Source organism: Aricia agestis, chromosome 8 (genome assembly GCF_905147365.1).
Source record: "Aricia agestis chromosome 8, ilAriAges1.1, whole genome shotgun sequence".
NCBI lineage: Eukaryota > Metazoa > Arthropoda > Insecta > Lepidoptera > Lycaenidae > Aricia > Aricia agestis.
Window position 1 is genome coordinate 11,361,579 of NC_056413.1, and position 21,055 is coordinate 11,382,633.

At 36.7% G+C, this 21,055-nt stretch overlaps 1 protein-coding gene across 1 annotated transcript in view; it reads left to right on the forward strand.

The window, feature by feature from the left end:
* Nucleotides 1-13,312: 13,312 nt before the first annotated feature.
* The window catches only part of LOC121729636, an 87,527-nt gene continuing 79,784 nt past the window's right edge, over nucleotides 13,313-21,055 (forward strand). The window contains exon 1 of the mRNA XM_042118208.1: nucleotides 13,313-13,419. The gene's annotated coding sequence lies outside the window, so the exon portion shown is untranslated. The remainder of the gene's footprint in view (nucleotides 13,420-21,055) is intronic.

Below are 21,055 nucleotides of genomic sequence, written 5' to 3' on the forward strand. Positions count from 1 at the left end.
TTATTGTACAGTGACACAGTCTTAACCAACTGTGGTAAATGAATGTTACGTTAGAGTGTTTCGGCAAATTTAGCACGCGGGCCGCGCTCGACGGCGCTGTACGGTGCTCCACCGTTACGCGATTACGGCGCACGCGCAGCCACTGCAACCGCTGTCACTGACATGTACAAATAAATCTAATTTGATTGTCTGTAGTTTGGGATAAGCGGCTTTTTACTGAAGGTATATTGGATCGGTACTGAAAAAATGGTACCTAATTTTTTCCTGGTTGGCTAGTTTCCGGAAGGTTAGCCATGACCTCTTGTAGCAGTATTACTTTAATATTACTTTTGGATTTCGTATAAGTGAACATGATCTCTATTAATATACAAAACTATGTTTTTTGTTTGTGCCAAATCTGAAAGTAATATTAAAGTAATACTGCTATAAGAGCTCAAGGCAGGGGCCATTTTTAGAGGGATTTAACTGGCAGCTAGCTAATGTTATAAGTTATAACTTGGGCTTTTCATGATCAACACATTTTGTTGTAGTTAAAAGAAAAAAGTCAGAACAACGTCTGATGGAGACAGCTCGTAAATAATTTTCAAACCGAAAGCGTGTGAGAATAGAGTGTACACAGTACACTCTATTCTTACATTCATTCTTTCATCAGGAATATATATTTTATTCTTATAAAAAGTTTTTACACTAATTTACGTCGGCAGCCTACCACACACAGAAACTAACCTACTACGAGTAATAGCTAAATTGAGATGTGAATTGTGAAGCATCTGCTACTTCAAAATGTGTATAAGACTTTAACCTTAATGTTGTTCACAAGCTGCTCCTTAGGTTCTATCATCAGCGAATATTTATATCTAGTTCCCCGTTACATCGTCGCATTGAAACTAATTGTTTATCGTCCAGGAATAGTACGAAGTCCATATGTCCTATAGGCTATATCGTATGTCTATTTCAGGGACTCAAAGTATCACTATAACAATAACTTCAAAATTGGATCGGTCGCGGTGGTTTAAGCGTAAAGATATGATAGAGACAGATATTTTCTGATATCTATATACCTATATGTAAAACTCAAAGGTGACTGACTGACATGGTGATCTATCAACGCACAGCCCAAACCACTGGACCCATCGGGCTGAAATTTGGCATGCAGATAGATGATATGACGTAGACATCCGCTAAGAAAGGATTTTGATCAATTCTACCTCCAAGGGGTTAAAATAGGGGATGAAAGTTTGTATATAATAATACTTCTTAACGCGAAGCCGCGGGCAAAAGCTCGTATAATATGAGAATGGAGAGCCATTAGATTTTCAAAGTTACTCTAGTCCACCGCGATTTTCGAGAGAGGAATGGTGCAACGCAAAACTTATTACAAGTTTAATTAACAATATTTTCTCTTTCGCTGCACGACTCAATACTATTATAGTTTGACAGAAATCGGTTAAGTGTTCGGACGCAAGTTCAAAATAAAATTAATAATGGGCGATCTCTCTAAGTAAAAGTGCGAGTATTATCAGCCCGGCCGTGCGACCCACATCGCCTTTCAACGTTTCGGACAAAAACACCGAACAACACAGAAAATGTTGTAAAAACTTAACCCCGCTTAAGTTCCGCTGCTCTCTGGCTCCTCCGTGATCATACGCAATGATGTTCGTCAATTGAAAAACTATTGTAGTTTTTGTTGATTTTTCGATTCCAAGCAATTGTATTTCTGTTATCACAATAAATAAGTACATATAAGCATGTATGAATTTTCAAAATTGAGAGTTAGTACTTTGAAAAGCTTTGTTAAATATTGCTTACCAATTACCATCTTATCTTATATATAAAATTCTCGTGTCACAATGTTAGGCCACGTACTCTCCGAAACGGCTTTACTGATTTTAACCAAATTTTATATGCATATTCAGTGGGTCTGAGAATCGGCTATTGGGTACTTATTATATTCATAAGCGCAATTGTAGAATAAATAATAGTAAATTATTACAACTCGAGACTGACGGCGACCATTGTCTGTGCGACGGGATAGCGACGGGATATCGATGGGATCATGGTGACATACTTATTAGTTATTTAGTCACTTCAATAAAATAATACGGGCGAGATACTTTATATGGCAAAGAAACGTTTGACGGGACAGCTGGTAATTATATAATATCATAAACATTAAGCATCAAATATCATAACATAACATAACTCAAAATACTGAATATGTAGAGATTCTTAAAATCTTCTTTAGATTCTCTACACATCTTCAGTAGTAATCCATGCGCTATGCGTAAATATCTTATTAAGATTAAAATACCACGTCCTCACAGAAAACCGGCGTGAAACAACGCTTGCGCTGTGTTTCGCCGAGTGAGTGAGTTTACCGGAGGCCCAATCCCCTACCCTATTCCCTTCCCTACCCTCCCCTATTCCCTTCCCTTCCCATCCCTACCCTCCCCTTACTTATATTAACCTATTCCCTCTTAAAAGGCCGGCAACGCACCTGCAGCTCTTCTGATGCTACGAGTGTCCATGGGCGACGGAAGTTTCTTTCCATCAGGTGACCCGTTTGCTCGTTTGCCCCCTTATTTCATAAAAAAAAAATGAATTTTCGCCATCATTTTACTACAGAAATATATTTTTTTACATCTGGTTTCAGTGCATCTAGTTAATTTGCATTCATATCTGTATTATAAGTCGAAAGATCGCAGTCGTTGCGTACCTACTGTCAGTAAACTCATTTCCAACTCCCAATGAATTATTTGGACGACAGTAATTGAATCCACAAATAAAAATAGATTGAGGTATGCCGTGCAAGTTGTAATTTTAGTTTTCATTACTGGCATCACCGCAAATCGTGTGAATCTACTTAACTTTCACTGTATCGTTTAGACTTGGCCTTAAATCCCCTTTGGCCGTCCACAGGGTTACCGACGAGCCATCATTTTGTCGTTTATAATGCGATAATAGCGCGGCTAGTTACGTGTGTCATACTTTGAGAATATGAATGTAGACTAGCTGACCCGACACACATTGGTCTGTCGTATCTAACGAACAGGGATGTCTAAGCAGAAGTAGTTACAAGCAGTAAAAAACCCAGGTAACAAAAATTTTGCATTTTCGGCATAGCATCATTGTTACGACATTATTACATTCATGAAATATGAAGATGATTGCTTATGTAATGCTGTATCCACGGCGGTGTCGGCGGGCCTGCCGCCGGCTAATACACATGCCGCCGGCTTCGGTGGCAAGGCAGTCTGAAAGCCGGCGACAAACCCGGCGGTATAAGCCGGCGGCATGTGTGGATGCGCCATAAAAATATACAAGATTCCCTTGTTTTCCCAATTTGAAAACATTGATTCCCAAGTTGAAATCATAAATATGTGGTCTCAATGTTTTTCCACCACTTACGAGTATTACCACTTATTTGACTTGGTTTTGCCACGTTTCGACCTTATTATTCGGCAATGAGGTGTAAGAGTAGTAGAGCGTTCCATCCATCCAGCGGTCATAAATGAGATTTTCACATCAAAAGAAAATCTCATTCATGACGCTCTCAAAATGCCTCTATTAAAATCCCATAAACAAAGTCAAAATAAAAGTATTAGATGTCATTATGTATTCACCACTCATGCTGGACTAGTTTATGTAGTCAATTAATTTAAAGTGAAATTAAATTATCTTGTAATAGAGCTACTGTGCACCGCTATATTTAGCGTTAGAGAATTGCCCTGCTATTTCTGTTTCATTACATTTCATTGCATGTCCATTGCTAGCAATTTTATGAATGTCAATATTCGTATCATTGGATGACATGAAATTAAATCCTTTTCTGCAAATGATACATCGTGCGTAGCGTATTAAGAAATTTTTATTGTGACTAATCAATAGTTGGTAAGTAGGCTGTAAGGTAATCAAGAGTAAAAGGACTTCTTAGAAAATATGAGTGGAATGGAAACGAAAATTATTGAGCTATTATATTAATTTATGAATATTAGTTGCTCCTGGGAACCAAACGTTGACTCCCCGTTGTACTATCAGAGAAGTTGATTCCTAGGGAGATGACGGACCTATCTAATTTGGTCGCGTTACGTCAAACCCATCCGACCGATCACAGCTAACATTGAATTGACAAAAGCCGATCACATGACGTAGGTCCGTCAACTGCCTAGGAATCAATTTCCTCGATGGTACCTCTATATACAATGTGTCCCGACACCGGTGTCCGATCCTTTAATGTCATGATCTATGGCATATTTTATCGACAAATTGGGCCTCAAATTTTTTCTCTCTCTCACGTTTGTAAAATGGCAGCCATTTTAGTTTTTCTCGGGCTTTCACACTAATCTGACCAATACTTCTCATGTAAATATCATATGAAGATAAAAAGGTCTCATTTGATAGCTAAACTTGTGGACTACGCTTACACAGGCAATATGTTATAAATTTCGTAGAATCAAACATAGAAAAACCAAAGTTTAAGAAAAAAAAATTGTGTATTTTTAATTAATGCCTTTTTGTGAAAAATGTAGCACATTAAACTGTTTTTTTTTTGTTTTAGAAAGATAGAGGAGGTTTTTATCTTAAATAAATTTTCTATTTCAATGCTTTAAGTCAGATAGTTTAGAAGTTATAACGCTTTTCCTATGAAGTATAGGTCAGATTAGTATGAAGCCAGAGAAATTTTTTTTTCAAAATTTAGAGAAAAAAATATTTGAAAGCCAATTTGTCACTAAAATATGCAATAAATCATGAGTTAAATTTTTTTTTCTCCAACATTTAAAAAACAATAATTCTGTGGCTTCATACTAATCTGACCTATACTTCATAGGAAAATCGTTATAACTTCTTAACTATCTGACTTAGAGCATTGAAGTAAAGAATTTATTTAAGATATAAACCTCCTCTATCTTTTTAAAATAAAAAAGAACCAGTTAAATGTGATAGATTTTTCACAAAAAGCCATTATTTAAAAAATACACAATTTTTTTTTCTTAAACTTTGGTTTTTCTATGTTTAATTCCACGAAATTTATACCATATTGCCTGTGTAAGCGTAGTCCACAAGTTTAGCTATCAAATGAGACCTTTTTATCTTCATAGGATATTTACATGAGAAGTACTGGTCAGATTAGTGTGAAAGCCCGAGAAAAACTAAAATGGCTGCCATTTTACAACCGTGAGAGAGAGATAATATTTGAGGGCCAATTTGTCGATAAAATATGTCATAGATCATGACATTAAAGGATCGGACACCGGTGTCGGGACACATTGTATAAGAACTAAGAAGTGTAAAGAATTTTTACCGTCCAGAAAAAGTATAAATTATCCCCAAATGTGGCGCAACGAATTCGCGGGCACTATCTGGTTATGTAATCAAACATTGCAGTTACTTTAAATAAGAGTAATGCTAACACAAACATGCGAAAATCTGCGATGTTATGCATGGACTCTATAGATTTTTTTCAAGAGCTTTTTTTATTGAGTCACTTTATAAAAGTAAGGTGCAGTGAACTCCAGCACCCGTAGCATGGCTACATTAGAAATACGAAAGTATAGACAAACAGCGGAGATAAACTGAAGGTGCCATTCCGATCTTTACCGCGGCTAACCGAGATCGACAAAAAATCAATTAAAATGCCACTTTATGACATAGACTATAGTCTACGACCTACGTCATAAAGTAGGATTTTATTTGAATTTTTAGGACTAAGCCTATGTCATAAAGTGGTTACATTACATTTGATTTTTGTCGATCGCGGCTAGCCGCGGTAAAGATCGGAACAGCACCTCAGTTTATCTCCGCAGTTTGTCTATACTTTCGTATTTCTACTGTAGCCATGCTACGGGTGTTGGTAGAGTTGCGGTAGCTTCTATCGTACCCGCAACTCTGCCTTAAGCGAGGAGGGGAGCACCATGGGGTTTTAGTGGGTAGACTAGAGGGAGTCCCACATACCCCGGCGGATATCCCCAATCGCCGGGGATGCGTAAAGCATTTCCCGATGAAAAAAAGGTGCATTGAACTCCTGACTTGTTTCGCGAATCATCTGTATGATGATTGCAATGCAATTTTCACATAATATGCCGTAATAGCTCTATCAATATCTTAATTATGGAAAACTGATTGCGGCCCGGTAAGTGACTAGCTGTATGAAATTGTTTTCTCAGCAGATAACAACAGTTCCCTCTCGGAGTTCACACGTGGCTTTTTGTTGGAGCGTTTGAAATTAATGAATATTTACATTAACCCGATAGTCTTTGCTGATAAAAACCCGGCTTACGCTAGATTCACACATTTACACTGACACATAACGGGCTCGCTTCCCAGCGGAACTGTTATGAAACATGATGGTTTTTACTGCGAAAGTTCAGTTTTTGTACTCAAAATTTGGAAATACTAAGGGCCTGTTTCACCACTTCTTGATAAGTGCCGAATAGGCTATTCACCACCTAATTTGTCAGATCAAGTATGGAGAATCTGTCAAAAAAGTTGTGAATTGCCTATTCGGCACTTTATCAGAAAGTGGTGAAACAGGCCCTAAGATTTGTTTTTGAATCAGTGATAACTTATCCTGCAGGCCATGCTGCAAGACCTGAGCATGGCAAGCCACGAGGCGGGACTTCGGATGAATCGATCAAAGACCAAACTCATGACCAACAGCACGAAACGTAAGGTCGAGGTAGACGGGTATGAGTTGCATTATGTTGACGAGTACGTATATTTAGGCCAAATAACATCCTTTAATAATAGACAAGACAAGGAAGTAGACCAAAGAATTGAGAAGGCATGGAAAAGCTTTTGGTCTATGAAAGAACTAATGAAAGGGGACCTTCCACTTTGCCTAAAACGTAAACTCGTCGACGTGTGCATCCTACCTATCCTAACTTACGGTGCTCAGTCCGGTCTTTGACCGACTTACAGAAGTCCCGGCTCGGAGTTTGTCAAAGAGCTATGGAGCGCAGCATTTTAGGTGTCAAAAGGATTGACCGTATTCGAAACACCGCTCTGCGCTCCCAGACAAGAATAATGGATGTGGGTAGAAAAGCTGCTGGTCTAAAGTGGGCTGAGCAGGGCACGTCGCCCGCATGCACCCGGACAGATGGGCGCGTCTAGTTACGGAGTGGCTACCGAAAGGTCGGCGAAACAGGGGCAGACCCAAGAAAAGGTGGCGCGACGAACTAGACGCTGTTGATAAAGAGTGGCCAAACACAGCAAAGGATAGAGACGTGTGGAAGGAAAGAGGGGAGGCCTTTGCCCAGCAGTGGGACACAAACGGCTAATTAGAATAGATAACTTATCTCTATGATCCATTGTAATATAAGAAAAGTGTATAGTTTGGGTATGCGAGGCGAGTCGAAAATGTAATTGTGAGTATAAGTATATGGTATAAGTGTTTTTCCGGATTTCCGGAATGCGCTTTTTAAGCTCCTGTGGCTCATCTGACCTGATAATTTTATTCTTTTGGTAATGGCCATGGCAATTATTTCGGTTATAAAAATGACTGTGTGATAGTTCTGATAACTGATCAGACATTATCAGTTGATTATACAAGCGGGGCTAAAATGGTCGCTTTGAAGAATCATGATATGAATCATAATATGATTCATTTTTCTAAAATCGCAAAATGCAACTCTGCTTGCAATTCATTTCTGTATTTTTGTACTGATTTGACATTTGTCAGTTTGTCAATTTTGACAATTCATTTGCTGAATTGATTGAGAGGAATTGCTAAATGTGACCATTTTAGCCCCGCTGGAATAAAAAGTTTCATTTCAGTTTTAATGCCAGGACGAGTGATAAAGTATACAGGGAAAACTCGTGACTGGGGAAACTCGTGACGCTCGGGCCCTTGCCCATACAAAAGTGAAAAAAAAATTCGTCTTACAGAGCTGCAACTTTCACAGTGAACTCTCTACAAGGAACACGTACACACCCTAAAGTATTATCTCTTATTTTTGTTACATATATATACAGTGTGTAACAAAAACTAGTGATAATACTTTAGGGTGTGTACATGTTCCTTGTAGAGAGTTCACTGTGAAATAAATATATATATATATATATATATATATATATACATATAACGGCGACCCCCGAAATTAAGGATTGTTTCTATTATGAGCCCTAATATGACTTGCTAGACCGAACTTGGTTTTGAATGTCCTATTACATGTGCTACAGTAGAGTTGGCCGGCAGAATTGTAAGTATAGATGTAGGAAGGCTTAGGCCTCTCTTTACGCAATTGGCGCTTAACTTCAAGCGTCCGCAGACGGTCTTTCTCAAAATTTTTGATCTTGGTATTGATCGTAGAGCGCCAAGATATCCGCTTAGCAGCAAGCTTTTCCCAGCTTGCAGGGTCAATAGCACAGGCATTCAAGTGTCTTTTGAGAACATCCTTATATCGCAACTCCGAAAAGAAGACGTCTTTAGGCAAGCGGCGATCATCCATGCGAAGGACGTGCCCGCACTATCTAAGTTGTCGCTTCATAAGTAGAGCTTCGATGCCATACGTCTCGGCGCGGCGCAGGACCTCAGAATTAGGTACATGGTCCTGCCACTTTATTTTAAGAATTGATCTTAGACATCGTAGGTGAAAGGTGTCTAGTTTCTTTATGTCTGGCTTATAGAGGCACCATGTCTCAGCTCCATATAAGAGAACATGTATTATAAGTGCTTTATAAACATTAATCTTTGTCTCTAGCTTGAGATCATGGGACCTCCACACACGCTTAGTCAGTCGCCCAAAATTAGCAGCAGCATTAGCAATACGTGATGGTATCTCCGAGGCTAGGGTGTTGTCGTTGCGAATGAGACTTCCAAGATACTTAAAGTATTTGTCCATTCAGATACAACGCAGAAGGGTCAGCAGCGGTTTCACCTCTAGGCATTTGCTTAAGAATTTGTGTCTTAGAGGCGCTTATAACCAGTCCGAACCGCTGACAAGACTCTTATAATGCGTCAACGTAGCTCTGGAGTTGCTCCATGCTATCGGACATAAGACATATGTCATCAGCATAAAGGATTTCCAATACAGAGATTCTCCGAGTTTTGGTTTTGGCCCTAAATCTTGAGATATCAAATACACCTCTATCAGTCCGAACATTCAATTGGATTTGGTCCTTGCAGTGTTTTAATGCTTCTCTCAATACAGCGGCAAAGTAAATAGCAAAGAGTGTAGGAGCCATGACACATCCCTGTTTAACCCCACTAGTTACATGGACCTCCTCGGAAAGGTTGTTTTCATGTTGAACCTGTGCTTTCATGCCAATATGAAATTGGCGAATCAGGTTACAAACTTCCTAGGATATCCAGATTTTTGTAGAACAAACCAAAGGGCCTCTCGCGGAACTCGATCAAATGCCTTCTCTAAGTCCACGAAGCACATAAAGAGAGGTCGTTGATGTTCAAGGCTTTTCTCTTGGAGTTGACGTAATACAAAAATGGCATCAACCGTTCCCCTGCTGGGTCGGAAGCCACATTGGCTTTCTGGGAGGTAGTGTTCAGCTATTTCACTAAGGCGGGTGTTAATAATATGAGCAAGGATCTTGCCGGCACTGGGTAGGAGCGATATACCTCGATAACAGCTGCAATCGGAGACACCTCTTTTCCCTTTGTACAGCTTACATATTACCGCATCCTTCCAGCCCTGTGGGACCGTTTCACTTTCCCAAGCTCTTATAACAAGGTGGTAGAGAGTATTAACAATATTTTGGCCGCTGTATTTATAAACTTCTGCCGGGAGATGGTCTAATTCTGGTGTCTTCGAGTTTTTAAGACGTTGTACCGATTTTAAAAACTCTTCAAAAGTTGGTGTGTCATCTAAGTGCTGGTAGGCTGGTACTTCCTCGAGCTCATTCAAATAAGATAGCTATACTCTAAATGTATCAGGATTTAGGACGTCGTTGAAATGTTCTGCCCATCGCTTTAGTATTCTTGCTTTATCTGTAAATTTGCATTGCCTATCCTTAGAGTAAATGGGAGCTATTTTCTTGACTTTCGGCCCAAAAATTGTTTATATCGACTCGAAAAATTTACCAGTTTGGTGAGTATTAGCTAATTGTTGAAGCTCAATAGCCTTCTCCCTCCACTATTTGTCTTTCAGTTCGCAAATCCTAGATCTTAGCAGCTTTTGAGTTTCTTTTTTAGCTTGTGTATTCGGAGATTTTGAATTAAGTTGTAGCCGATATTGATCTAGAAGCATCTTGATGTCATCATCTGACGCGTCAAACCAGTATTGGTTTTTCTTTTGTACTTTACCAAAGATTTCAGAAATACAAGCATTTAGATGTAAACATCTAAACAACATCTATTTTTGTTACACACTGTATATGTTACCGTTAGAATGCAGAATACGTTAATGTGCACATTACCTAGGTAATCTGCAGATACCATCCGTTAAAGTATGAAATTTTTGAGTAAAAAAAAAGCTTATATTTGCAATTTACCTAGTTAGTTTTCATTCTCTTCCTTCGTAAATCGTAAAAGTCCTAAAAACTTTGACTTAAGCTTCTCATCCTGTGGTTTGACTTAAGCTTCTCAACCTGTTGTCAAGACTGTTGTTGTTTTGATTGGGTTTTTCTAGTTTATACGATGTGTTATTTTATTAGTGAAGTAACATTTTGCTTTAAATTTAATAATTTATTCCTTTGTTTATGTCCAAAAAATTAAATTCAATCATTCTCTACAACTAAATACCATGTTTTATTAACCCTCGGTTGGTCGCGTGGGGTCTTTAAAAGCCCGGAGTTTGCGAAAACGAAAAAAAAAACTATATTTAAATTAATCGCAGCAACTCCGCTCTTTAGGTAGCTTCCTAAAAGGAATTATATTTCGATATAATTGCCACTCATCTGAGCTCGCGTACATGTATTGTGTGTTACAGATGTGTTTATTCACGCTGGGGTCTTTAAAGACCCCAGGTGACCAACCACGTAACTAAATTTAATTTGATATTTTCATACAGTTTTCACACCGAAATGGATGTCTTTTGTGATTTTCCTTGTATTTTAATAATAAATCAATTAAAATGTACGTGTGTTGGTTGTTATTGTTTTATATCGCTTACAAGAAGTTTTAGACGCACTTTTACAGAAATGCATATTTTGCTATGTAGACCAAAATGATGATGATTATTTTTTGGTGATGATTAGAAACTAATCGTCGGTATATTTACCATACGTTTAAAGTATTAGAACAGGAAAATGTATAAAATATACAAGGTTTTGGTGCTAAAAATTTGTCAATGTTTATTATTCAATAGTTTATATGTTATTTGGACTTAGCTTTTTAATCATTCGATCGTGGATTCTTGGAAATCTATTGTTATTCTATTGTGTCTCGCTCACCGATGACCTTACGGGGCTTGATGGGTTAAATTTCAATTTAAGATAAAGGAAATTTAACTATTATTTCAGTTATCTACACGTTTTACCACAATTTTAAAACTACGTTAATTTTTTTTTAATTTTCCTATCTTACGGTTTCCACTTGAAACTCTTTGACTTCTATTTTTAAATTGTGAGTTTTGGTTAGAAGTATTCAAAATTCATTTACTCTGATTAATATTTAAATAAATAACAATAATTTGCAGAAAAAAGTTAGGAAATATAAAAATGTATGCCATTTTGTGACCAACGGCGTTATTCTAAAAGCGCGACCAACCGAGGGTTAAAAAAAGAACCTGATTTATGTAATTTAATGAGAATGTATGTAATTTTGCACTTTAACTGACTCACCCAGATAATCTGCACAATATCTTGTTAATCTGCAGTCTAACTGGTTTACGCACATTAACGGTAACATTATAAATATAATATCAAAACAACATTAATATGAAGAAAAAATAGTTCGTTATAGAGATAATGCTGCGAATGTTCAGCCAGATTGGATAAATGGTAGTATCTTGTAGCCTGCAATCTTAGTATAAAATATGACCAATATCCATTAAATATTGGCGTAACACCTTAAAATGTTTACTAGTTCGCGAGTTAAATATTTCTTTTTGAGCGCGCAAATAATGGACTTCTATCATTACTCATCGCCTTATGTCCGATGAATTTTATCGCTCAGCAAATGGTGCAAACGTACATTTATCATACACTTGTATAAATGTTGGATGGCTTTTTATTTTTGTCTCAAGCCTGTTAGCCAAAGATTCATGGGTCCGCAACTAGGACCGTATTTTATGGTGATAATAAAAATTTTAGCTCAACGTTTGAGGCCCTTGTAATTTATTGTTAACTTTTATATCTGAAAACTTGTCTTTTTCTCGTTTGCTTTTTTTTTTATTTGAAGCCCCAGTAGGGTTAGGTTATTGTTAGTAATCGTACTTATAATTACCAGAGGCAAGTCTCTGAAGCAGAAGCTTTCCATAATTGCAATGTTCAAAGAAATGTGCTATCGATGAAATTGATTCAGCAGTTGATGGACCATCATTTGGTTGAATTATATCAATATTAGTCGTGATCTGTCGACTGGGTTTGACACAATGCGACCATTTGGTGTGTAAAATTACATGGTCGTGGTGACCATGTAATTTTACATAGGTCCGTCGTCTGCCTCGTCAATTTCTATGATTGTTGAAACGTTGTCGTTATCGGACGATTATTTTATATTTCTTTGACTTTGATGACCTCTGTGGCTCAGTTGGTGGGCTGTTGGTTGGCTCAAGCCGGGGGTCGCGGGTTCGAATCCCGCCGACGGAACAAAAAGTTTTCAAGGTTCCTGGGTCATGGATGTATTAGTCGTTAAAACGTTGTCGTTATCGGACGATTATTTTATATTTCTTTGACTTTGACGACCTCTGTGGCTCAGTTGGTGGGCTGTTGGTAGCTCAAGCCGGAGGTCACGGGTTCGAATCCCGCCGACGGAACAAAAAGTTTTCAAAGTTCCAAACTTTCATTTAGAGCATAATGAGAAATATTTTCTGTAACTACCTGAATGTTTAGTTCAGAATTTTCCGCAGTACAAAACTGTTTACCTCAGCCGGGCTACTTAGAATAATACGACATCGATATCTATGTAGTTTGGAATTCTCGTTGTTTAGCGTTCCGTTGTCCTGTCTCTATCCAGACGTAGCTTGCAAGCGTTAGCATTAGCAAATTGCTGTTCGGCTCCGGGCGCTTTATTGAAAATTCGTTCTATCTGTTACAATAATATCGCCCGTTCCAAATTGAACTTTAGGGGGCTATTTTAAAGTTTAGTTTTAAGTGGTATTCCCGCGGCTCAGAGTCCGTTATCCAGCGTCAGGTTACGGCGACGTCTATAAAAGAGAGTGGCGTCTTCTTCACAATTTCATTCCGTGTGAGACGTTCCCGTTGCGTGCACTGTCCACGCTCGTTCGTTGTTGCTCGTAGTGTAGTTATACGTGTACAAACTGTACGTGATCACGTGAAATTGGTGGCGTTACACAGGAGACACCGGTATGTTACACTTTATTTACAGCTAAGTTTATTGATTGCGGGTTTGACCTAAAACTTTGAACTGTTAGGTGATTTTAAAACACAAGTTTATATGCGTTATTTGTCTTAAACAGGACAGTTTAGTTTATTGATAAGCGCATTTGACCTTAATAGGTAATTTTGGGTAATTTTTTAAACTGTCTGTTTTTAAATTTAATATCTCGGAACAGGAAAAAAAGTTTAATATCTATAAACTTTAAGTCAATTGTCAGAACTCAGAATCTAGTCAAAATTCAAAATTTATTCCAATAAGTGAAATTTGTTCTAATAAGTGACTACTGCAAGTAATTCTAGTACGTTTCCTTACTAGCTACAAGCTAATGACCTGAATGTAATTGCTCTTATTAAGGCCTTTACAATTCAAGTGTAAAGGGTTAAGTACTTTAGTTACTTTTAGTGCAAGTGTTTATCTTCATTTTAGTGAATTATTCTAATCATAATTTTTGTTAAATAAAAAGTTTGTATACACCTGTTTATATCATATTTTACCTAATATTATGCACCTCGTAAATAAGATTTAATTTCTATGCCATCCATAATCTACCTTTTGATCTATTTAAGCACACATATTGGAAGATAATTTAAAGATCAATATAATATGTTTCATTTCCCACACTGTTTTACAAATGTGTAACTGTTTCCAAAAGGAAATGGCAATAAGTAATTGTTGGTCATCCTATCGGATATTTATTGGCGTGAAAATTCTACTCACGCTTTGAAATACTCGAGATACCTTGAAATTAGAAAGACTGAAAAAATAAATCGCGTCTTAGCTACACGTTCTTATAAGACGCTCTAATCTAATGAAAAAGTTGTCTTCTTTTTCATCTATTAGAACCGAAGCAAAAACCCAAGAAAAGGTGCTTTCAAAGAATGTCACACTGAATCAGTAAAAAAGAAAAAATACATCTATGTGGGAAGGAAATGATTTTCTTTTCCTATTCGTCACTGTTGACGAGTACAATTTTATCGAAACAAGGAAATGACTAGAAGCAATTTTGTGCAAAAGTAATTTTCTTTCAACGCAAAAAAATAATTCAATTATAAAAAACTGCATTTGAAATTGTAGCTATGGAGTATAATGTAGGCTCAGTACAGAACGAACTATATTGGTATGGATAGGGTTGTCAGCGAAATAAAATTATAAACCAAAAAATTTTATGACCTAATGCAGCTTTAGATAATACATTGTTATTTGTTATGCTTAACTTAATCATAATTTGTGACTCTTGTTTTAATATCCTTATATTATTAGCATCTACATAAAATTCTCATGTCATGAAGCATTTGTGCGCTAACTCCTCCAAAACGGCTTAACCGATTTTAATTAAATTTTGTTTGTACATTCGATAAAAACCTATTCTCGGTCCTATTGGACTTAGAGTAGATTTTTATCTAATTTTTATATTGATAGTTACTAGAAATAATTAATATGGCAAAACCACGTTTGCCGGGTCAGCTAGTATATATTATAATTACCTGCTAACATTTCAAGTAAGATTATTTTGATTATTTTAGCTATTTAGCTACTATCTAAAACCATCTTGTGACAACCCTGGACGAAGATGGTGAAATGATTGCTGTCATTACGAGCCGTCTCCAGCTATTACATGAGTCTGTGTGGGTCGCCGCTTTGTTGATTAAAACTTTTTTTCTTGTAATAATAGTAAATGGATTCTAGATTACAAGTTTTCAAAGACAAAAGTAAAATCTGTTACGCAGTGATGCACAAAGTGCATCTCCGAAATTACATTCGACAGGGTTGTCAAAAACTCGTTCTAAAACAAAGACACACTTTTAGACTTCTAAAACGATTATTATTTAAAACAGCTATTTATTCCTCAATCTTTAATATTAAAATCACTAAAACCATTTATGTTATCGAAGTAAGAGTTGTAAGTTACAACACAATAAACAAAGTAAAGAAAGCTTCTATTGATGCTAGACAAAAGGACATCCAATTTATCAAACGTCTATCACAATAGCTCAGGTATGTGCTGAATTTCTCTGCCCTTACACTCGTTCTATAAAATACCAGGACATTATCTGCCCCGCCTCAGTCTGAGGACATAAACTAGATAAACTTCGCTATGGACCATGTTTAGATATTATCTTCGAGTTATGGTAGTTTACCATGTGACTTAAATTGTTAAAACGGTTTAAGCAACACGGGTATATGTTGATGTGGGTTTAAGTATTCTTTAATTCTCATTCTTTATCCTCTTTGATTTATAATTCATCCATAGCGGTCACTAAGCTTTCCAACATTAAGGGCCTGTTTCACCACTTTCTGATAAAGTGCCGAATAGACTATCCACCACCTAACTTGACAGATGGAGAATCTGTCAAAAAAAGCTGTGAATAGCCTATTCGGCACTTTATCGGAAACCTTAATATTCATATCCTACTAGATGTTGCCCGCGTCTTCGTTGGGCAGAAATTTATTTCCCGCGTGAAAACCGCGTACATTCTTTGGCGATAAAAACTATCCTATGTCCTTTCCCTGGACTCAATGTAACTCCATACTTAAAAGAGAAAACGATTCTGAGGTTAGGAGCGAAGAGGCAGTAGATTCAGAGACAGACAGATTTTCGCATACCAGTACGCAGCTTGCACTCAGTAGAGAAATTTAGGTTATGGTAACTTTAAAAACAGTCGGCATTTTATCATCGTGCAGGTATTTTATCTAAGGTGTGGTCGGTATGCGATTTCTCATTTCGGCAAAAATCGATCAGTTTTTTGCATAAAGGATCATTACGTTCTTGACACACTCACACACGTATAACATAACTGTACCGGCGCGGGCCCATAACCTGTTGAGTTTTTGCGTCAGGTGCTCACACGCGGCCTTGACCGCCGCCGAAAATCGACCCACTGACTTTGAGAGTTCAAATTGAACATCAAGGATATGATATACCGACTCATCCGTATAATAAGGTCCTATCTGCAAGTTTTTTACTTAAGTTTTGAAGTTGTTGACTTGACAATTAGATTTTCGGTATGTTGTTACAACAAATAGGCACACGGCTTCTAAGTTATAAGTCAATATAAGAAAATCATCTATCCTGCACATAGGACTTTTTATTTCATGTAAGCCGATACATTATATTACTCCATACTTTGAAACAAGAAAATTTGAAATATTTTGTTGAAAGTGTGAAATTCTTGGAGTGATGCCATAAAAATATTTAACAATTTAACTCTGGGAAAGTAATGTTTGTGTGAATAAAATAGCTTTCCACGTTAATTATAAAGTAGGATAAAGAAAATATGCAGTAAAAACGTACACACGTTGACTACGGTTATAGAGTAATGCAAGCATAATTCAGTTTTGAGGGTAATAGTTTTAGCATACTTAGAAAATGTCCACAATATTGTGCGTACTGCGGTATAAGACCTCGTTCAGAAAGTGTTTATTTACTCGTGTACTGCCTATGCGCGAGTTCTTAGAATTTAAAGATAAAAGTCTTTTGGCACGTGGAGACTTTTGGGATATAATACCGCCGCCTTGTAAAGTGTATCTGTATAGTGGTAACAAAGCTAGGACACATTTCTCCCTTTATAATGTTCCAGTGCCAAAAATCCTTGTAAGGTTATTTTCGATACGCACGAACTAGAGTGCCATACAGTAATTGACACGTTTGCGTTTTTACGTTCTTTGAGCGAATTCGCCGTTTGTGAACGCACAAAATATACATTTGAAAAGGAACTATATTATTCGTGTAACAGTTCATAAATCAAAGAAAATAGGCTCGTTCGTTACAACGTACAAAGCATTGGAGCTTGCACGATGATTTTCTGGTAGAGTTGCGTTGTTTATTACTATTGCCTCTCTGAAAATCTGCATGAGAATTATTTTGCAAAACTGAATGTAAACTATTATTAACAGTTTGATCTAATTCCCCAAAAAATCTACTATACTTATGAATTGCATTTACAAAAGTTTTTATTCTTTGTATCCGTATCCGCAAAATTATTTCATAAAACAATTAATATCTTTAGCTAAATAATGTTTTCTTTTGCTCAAGATTTGAAGCTTTAGATTATGTCGTTTAACCAAACTTTGAATTAACAAGTAGCAACAAACATAGTCGTCAACATATAAACTTTGGCATGCCATTGTGAAGACGAATCGCATACTTTCTCGCGGTCGCATTACTAGGTCGGGGTGTAGTGCTGTGGCAAATGCATTACCCACTACAATACCGAATACTCATGTACTACGTGATCCAAACATCCAGTGAAAGTTTCATCGTTTTTGTCAACTTAGAAAATCGTCTACGTGCAATAAAGCACTTTTTACCTTAATTTGAGCTAGACTTTTTTTTTTAGATTGGTCTACATTTAGCGTCGTCGCGAAGATAGAATGATTGAGCCATTAAAAAGTGTGGAATTTAAAGAAAAAGGCTTTTAGTTGAAGCGTTTAGGTAACTGTTAAGCTGCAATAGCTTAACAGTAACCCAAATGCTTTAAGGGCTTAGTTTGAGGTTTTTTGTACTTGCTATTAAACTATTTTTTCACAAAAACTCAATTTCAAAACAAACAAAAATAACGCTTTATTTATGAAGCAGATAATACTGATTCTAAACATTACATTCATATGTTAATTTAACGCGTATAACATTTGATAGTTCTTACTGTGACCGATAAAAAGCAAAACTATCATATCATGTTAATAAGTCCATTTAATTTGTAAAAAACCGAAAAGTTACGATCGTGACCGATAAAACTAATGCCGGTATTCAATTTATTCGATGCATAGATTACTACAATTTCTTCCAATTAGGGTATCGATATAATAAACATGAATTGCTATTCGGTAAACCTGAATCGCTATTCGATAAACATGAATTGCTATTCGTCGATATTGGTGACCGTGCCTTACCTCACGACTACGGGCCACGCTACGAACAAAAAGAATGGAATTCCACAAAAATCGTCTAACTGTTCTTTCTCTATTAGACGTCCGGTCACGGGCTAAGAAACGGAGTATTTAGCGTATAATATATGAATGGAAATGTGTTTTATGTCTTAAATATAGTAATAATAATAATAATAATAAATGCAACTTGAGATAGCTTTAAATCAAGTTTTTAGTTTATTAATTTTGAAATAGACCTACATACTAAATTCTGTCATCAAATACTTGAAACTGCTACAAAAATTGCAAAAACGTGTTTTCTTGACTATTATAACCATGGAATAACCATGAAGGTACGAACATTGTCACGTCTCAGCCGGCTTTGTATCATATCGATTGTATCAGATACTAGATACCCGTTAGTAATGAGCCCCGGCGGATTTCAAATACAGAATCGTAGAGACGAATTACGGAATTGCGAAGAGTGGAGACGCATTACGGAATCGTGGAGACTAGAGACGCAATACAGATTTGTGCAGACTAGAGACGCAGTATGGAATTGCGGACATTGGAGACGACTACGGAATTTTGAAGGCTGGAGAAGCATTGCGGAATTACGAGACGCATTGTGGAGAATAGACACGAATACGGAATTGTGGAGACTAGAGACGCATTACAGAATTGTGTTGTGGGTCAAGCAGAGAGGGCACTGGGTCGGGGGAAAGTAGTGGGCCTGTACGGTGCATACCACAATTACATGTATATTATGTTTAACATCAGATTAAGGCCGCTCTTCCAATGACACGGTGCAAGATGCAATGTACTGTTACGCGCTAGAAAAGGAAGCGATGTGTTTACGAGGTTTTTTATAATTTGAAGTGGTACAAGAATTGAAATCTGAAACATTTTCAAACTTAGTTTGAAAATGTTTTAACAATAAAAATGTAATTTTTGAGAATATTCTTTTAATCAATAATCAGACACTATCAGACACAGTAAGAAATCTGTAAAAAGATGAGAAATTACAGTCTAAAAATAGAATCGTAAATTCTGTATGTAAATAAGGTGTCAAATGTATGATTAAGATGTTTGAGAGTGAGAGGTCAGTAAAATTATTATGTTGGTGTTACTATCTTAATATTCAGTGTGATGGTTTGATAAAGTGAAGCGCGAAAACTAAGAACAAGATTTATAGACCTTACCTCCTTTCTGCGTACTTTACTATCTTTTTAACTTGTTTGGATGATAAGATTATTCAAACAAGTTATTTCAAATACTAGTTAGTTAATATTGTTTGCCATCTCACTTTTTTCATAGTGTTCATATTATGTCTTACAATATTTGTTTGCGTATTCGACATACTAAAAAGTCTAAAAATGAGATACATTTTTTTATTGTTTATTAGACAAATTAAAAATATTGTAAGCAAATTACTACTTGTTCCAACGTAGCTACTGATTTATTCTACCTCTAGTATAAAGCGGGTAAAAGTTATAAATATATAAAGGTATAAATCCGGATTTATACCCTAATGAAACTGCACGGAGCCGGATTCCGACATAACGGTAACGGCGTAAGTTACTGTACCCGTAATTTCACAATTAAATCAGAATTAGCATTAAAACAATTGAGCCCAAGTAGCCCACGCCGTCTGAAACGCGGTGGAGGTTATGGAGTAATTATTCCGTGCTACCGTGGATTTAGTTTTATTCCATTACTTGTTAGATTAGGATGTACATTATACGTGTTTGTGAAAATATTTCAGGTGCAGGGCTAGGTGTATTAAAATAGGTATTGTAATAATAGTATTCAGTATACAATATTATATAAATGTAACCATTAAACAACCCCAAGATAAATAGTTATGTGTGGTAATTGATAGTAATTGTAAATATCTTAACTATGAATAATACCAACTAAGGAAACGTAACTCCCATACTATTGCCGTTTTAAATTTGGTTCCTTTCGAACTGTCATGTAACCTCAGTCAGCCTGATACCGCTCAAGGCCACGTAAACATTGCAAATGTATTGAAATGTGTACCGTAGGTACACATTTTTGACAAGTATAATTGTAGACCATGTTTTTTGACTTTTCCTTAGTTTTTAATATTTGTAGGATCTACAGCACATTTTTACCATGGTAAGGAATTTAAGGATGCTTTAGCACGTCAATGTCAATGTCGCGAAGCAGCTGTCATTAAAAACGCCAGCGTCCATTTTAATTTTGGAGTCTTGAAAAAAAATTCGTGACATTAATGGAAGGGTGTAGATTATGCGAAAAGGGGGACTCTCAAGTAACATTTTAGAATATAACTTAGTTCTGATTTTGGCCATGCGGCAACACTGCCTTGTAAGTCTGTAGTTTTCCCGATGTATGACATGTCCGTTGTCCCGTTATGGGCAGTCGTAAAAAACCGCGATATGGTTTCCTTGTTTTGTCCAGCGATTGTTCATACTGAGGATTCTTCGACGGCTCACACGCCTTTTTGTTGGATACAATGAATATCGATATCGATGCTTTTTACAGGATGTGTTCACTGTTACTCGCAATGTATTTATTAGCGATGAGGAACTGAGAGTTTAAGTGGACTCTTAATTTTTCTTTTTCTTTGCTCTTTTGAGTACTTTGAAAGTAGTTAAAAGTACCAAAGTAGTACTTTCCTTTAACAGCTAGCTCTTTAATTTTGGTATTTGATGTTTAATTTTACAGAGTAAAGTGCGCGTAGCACTGCAT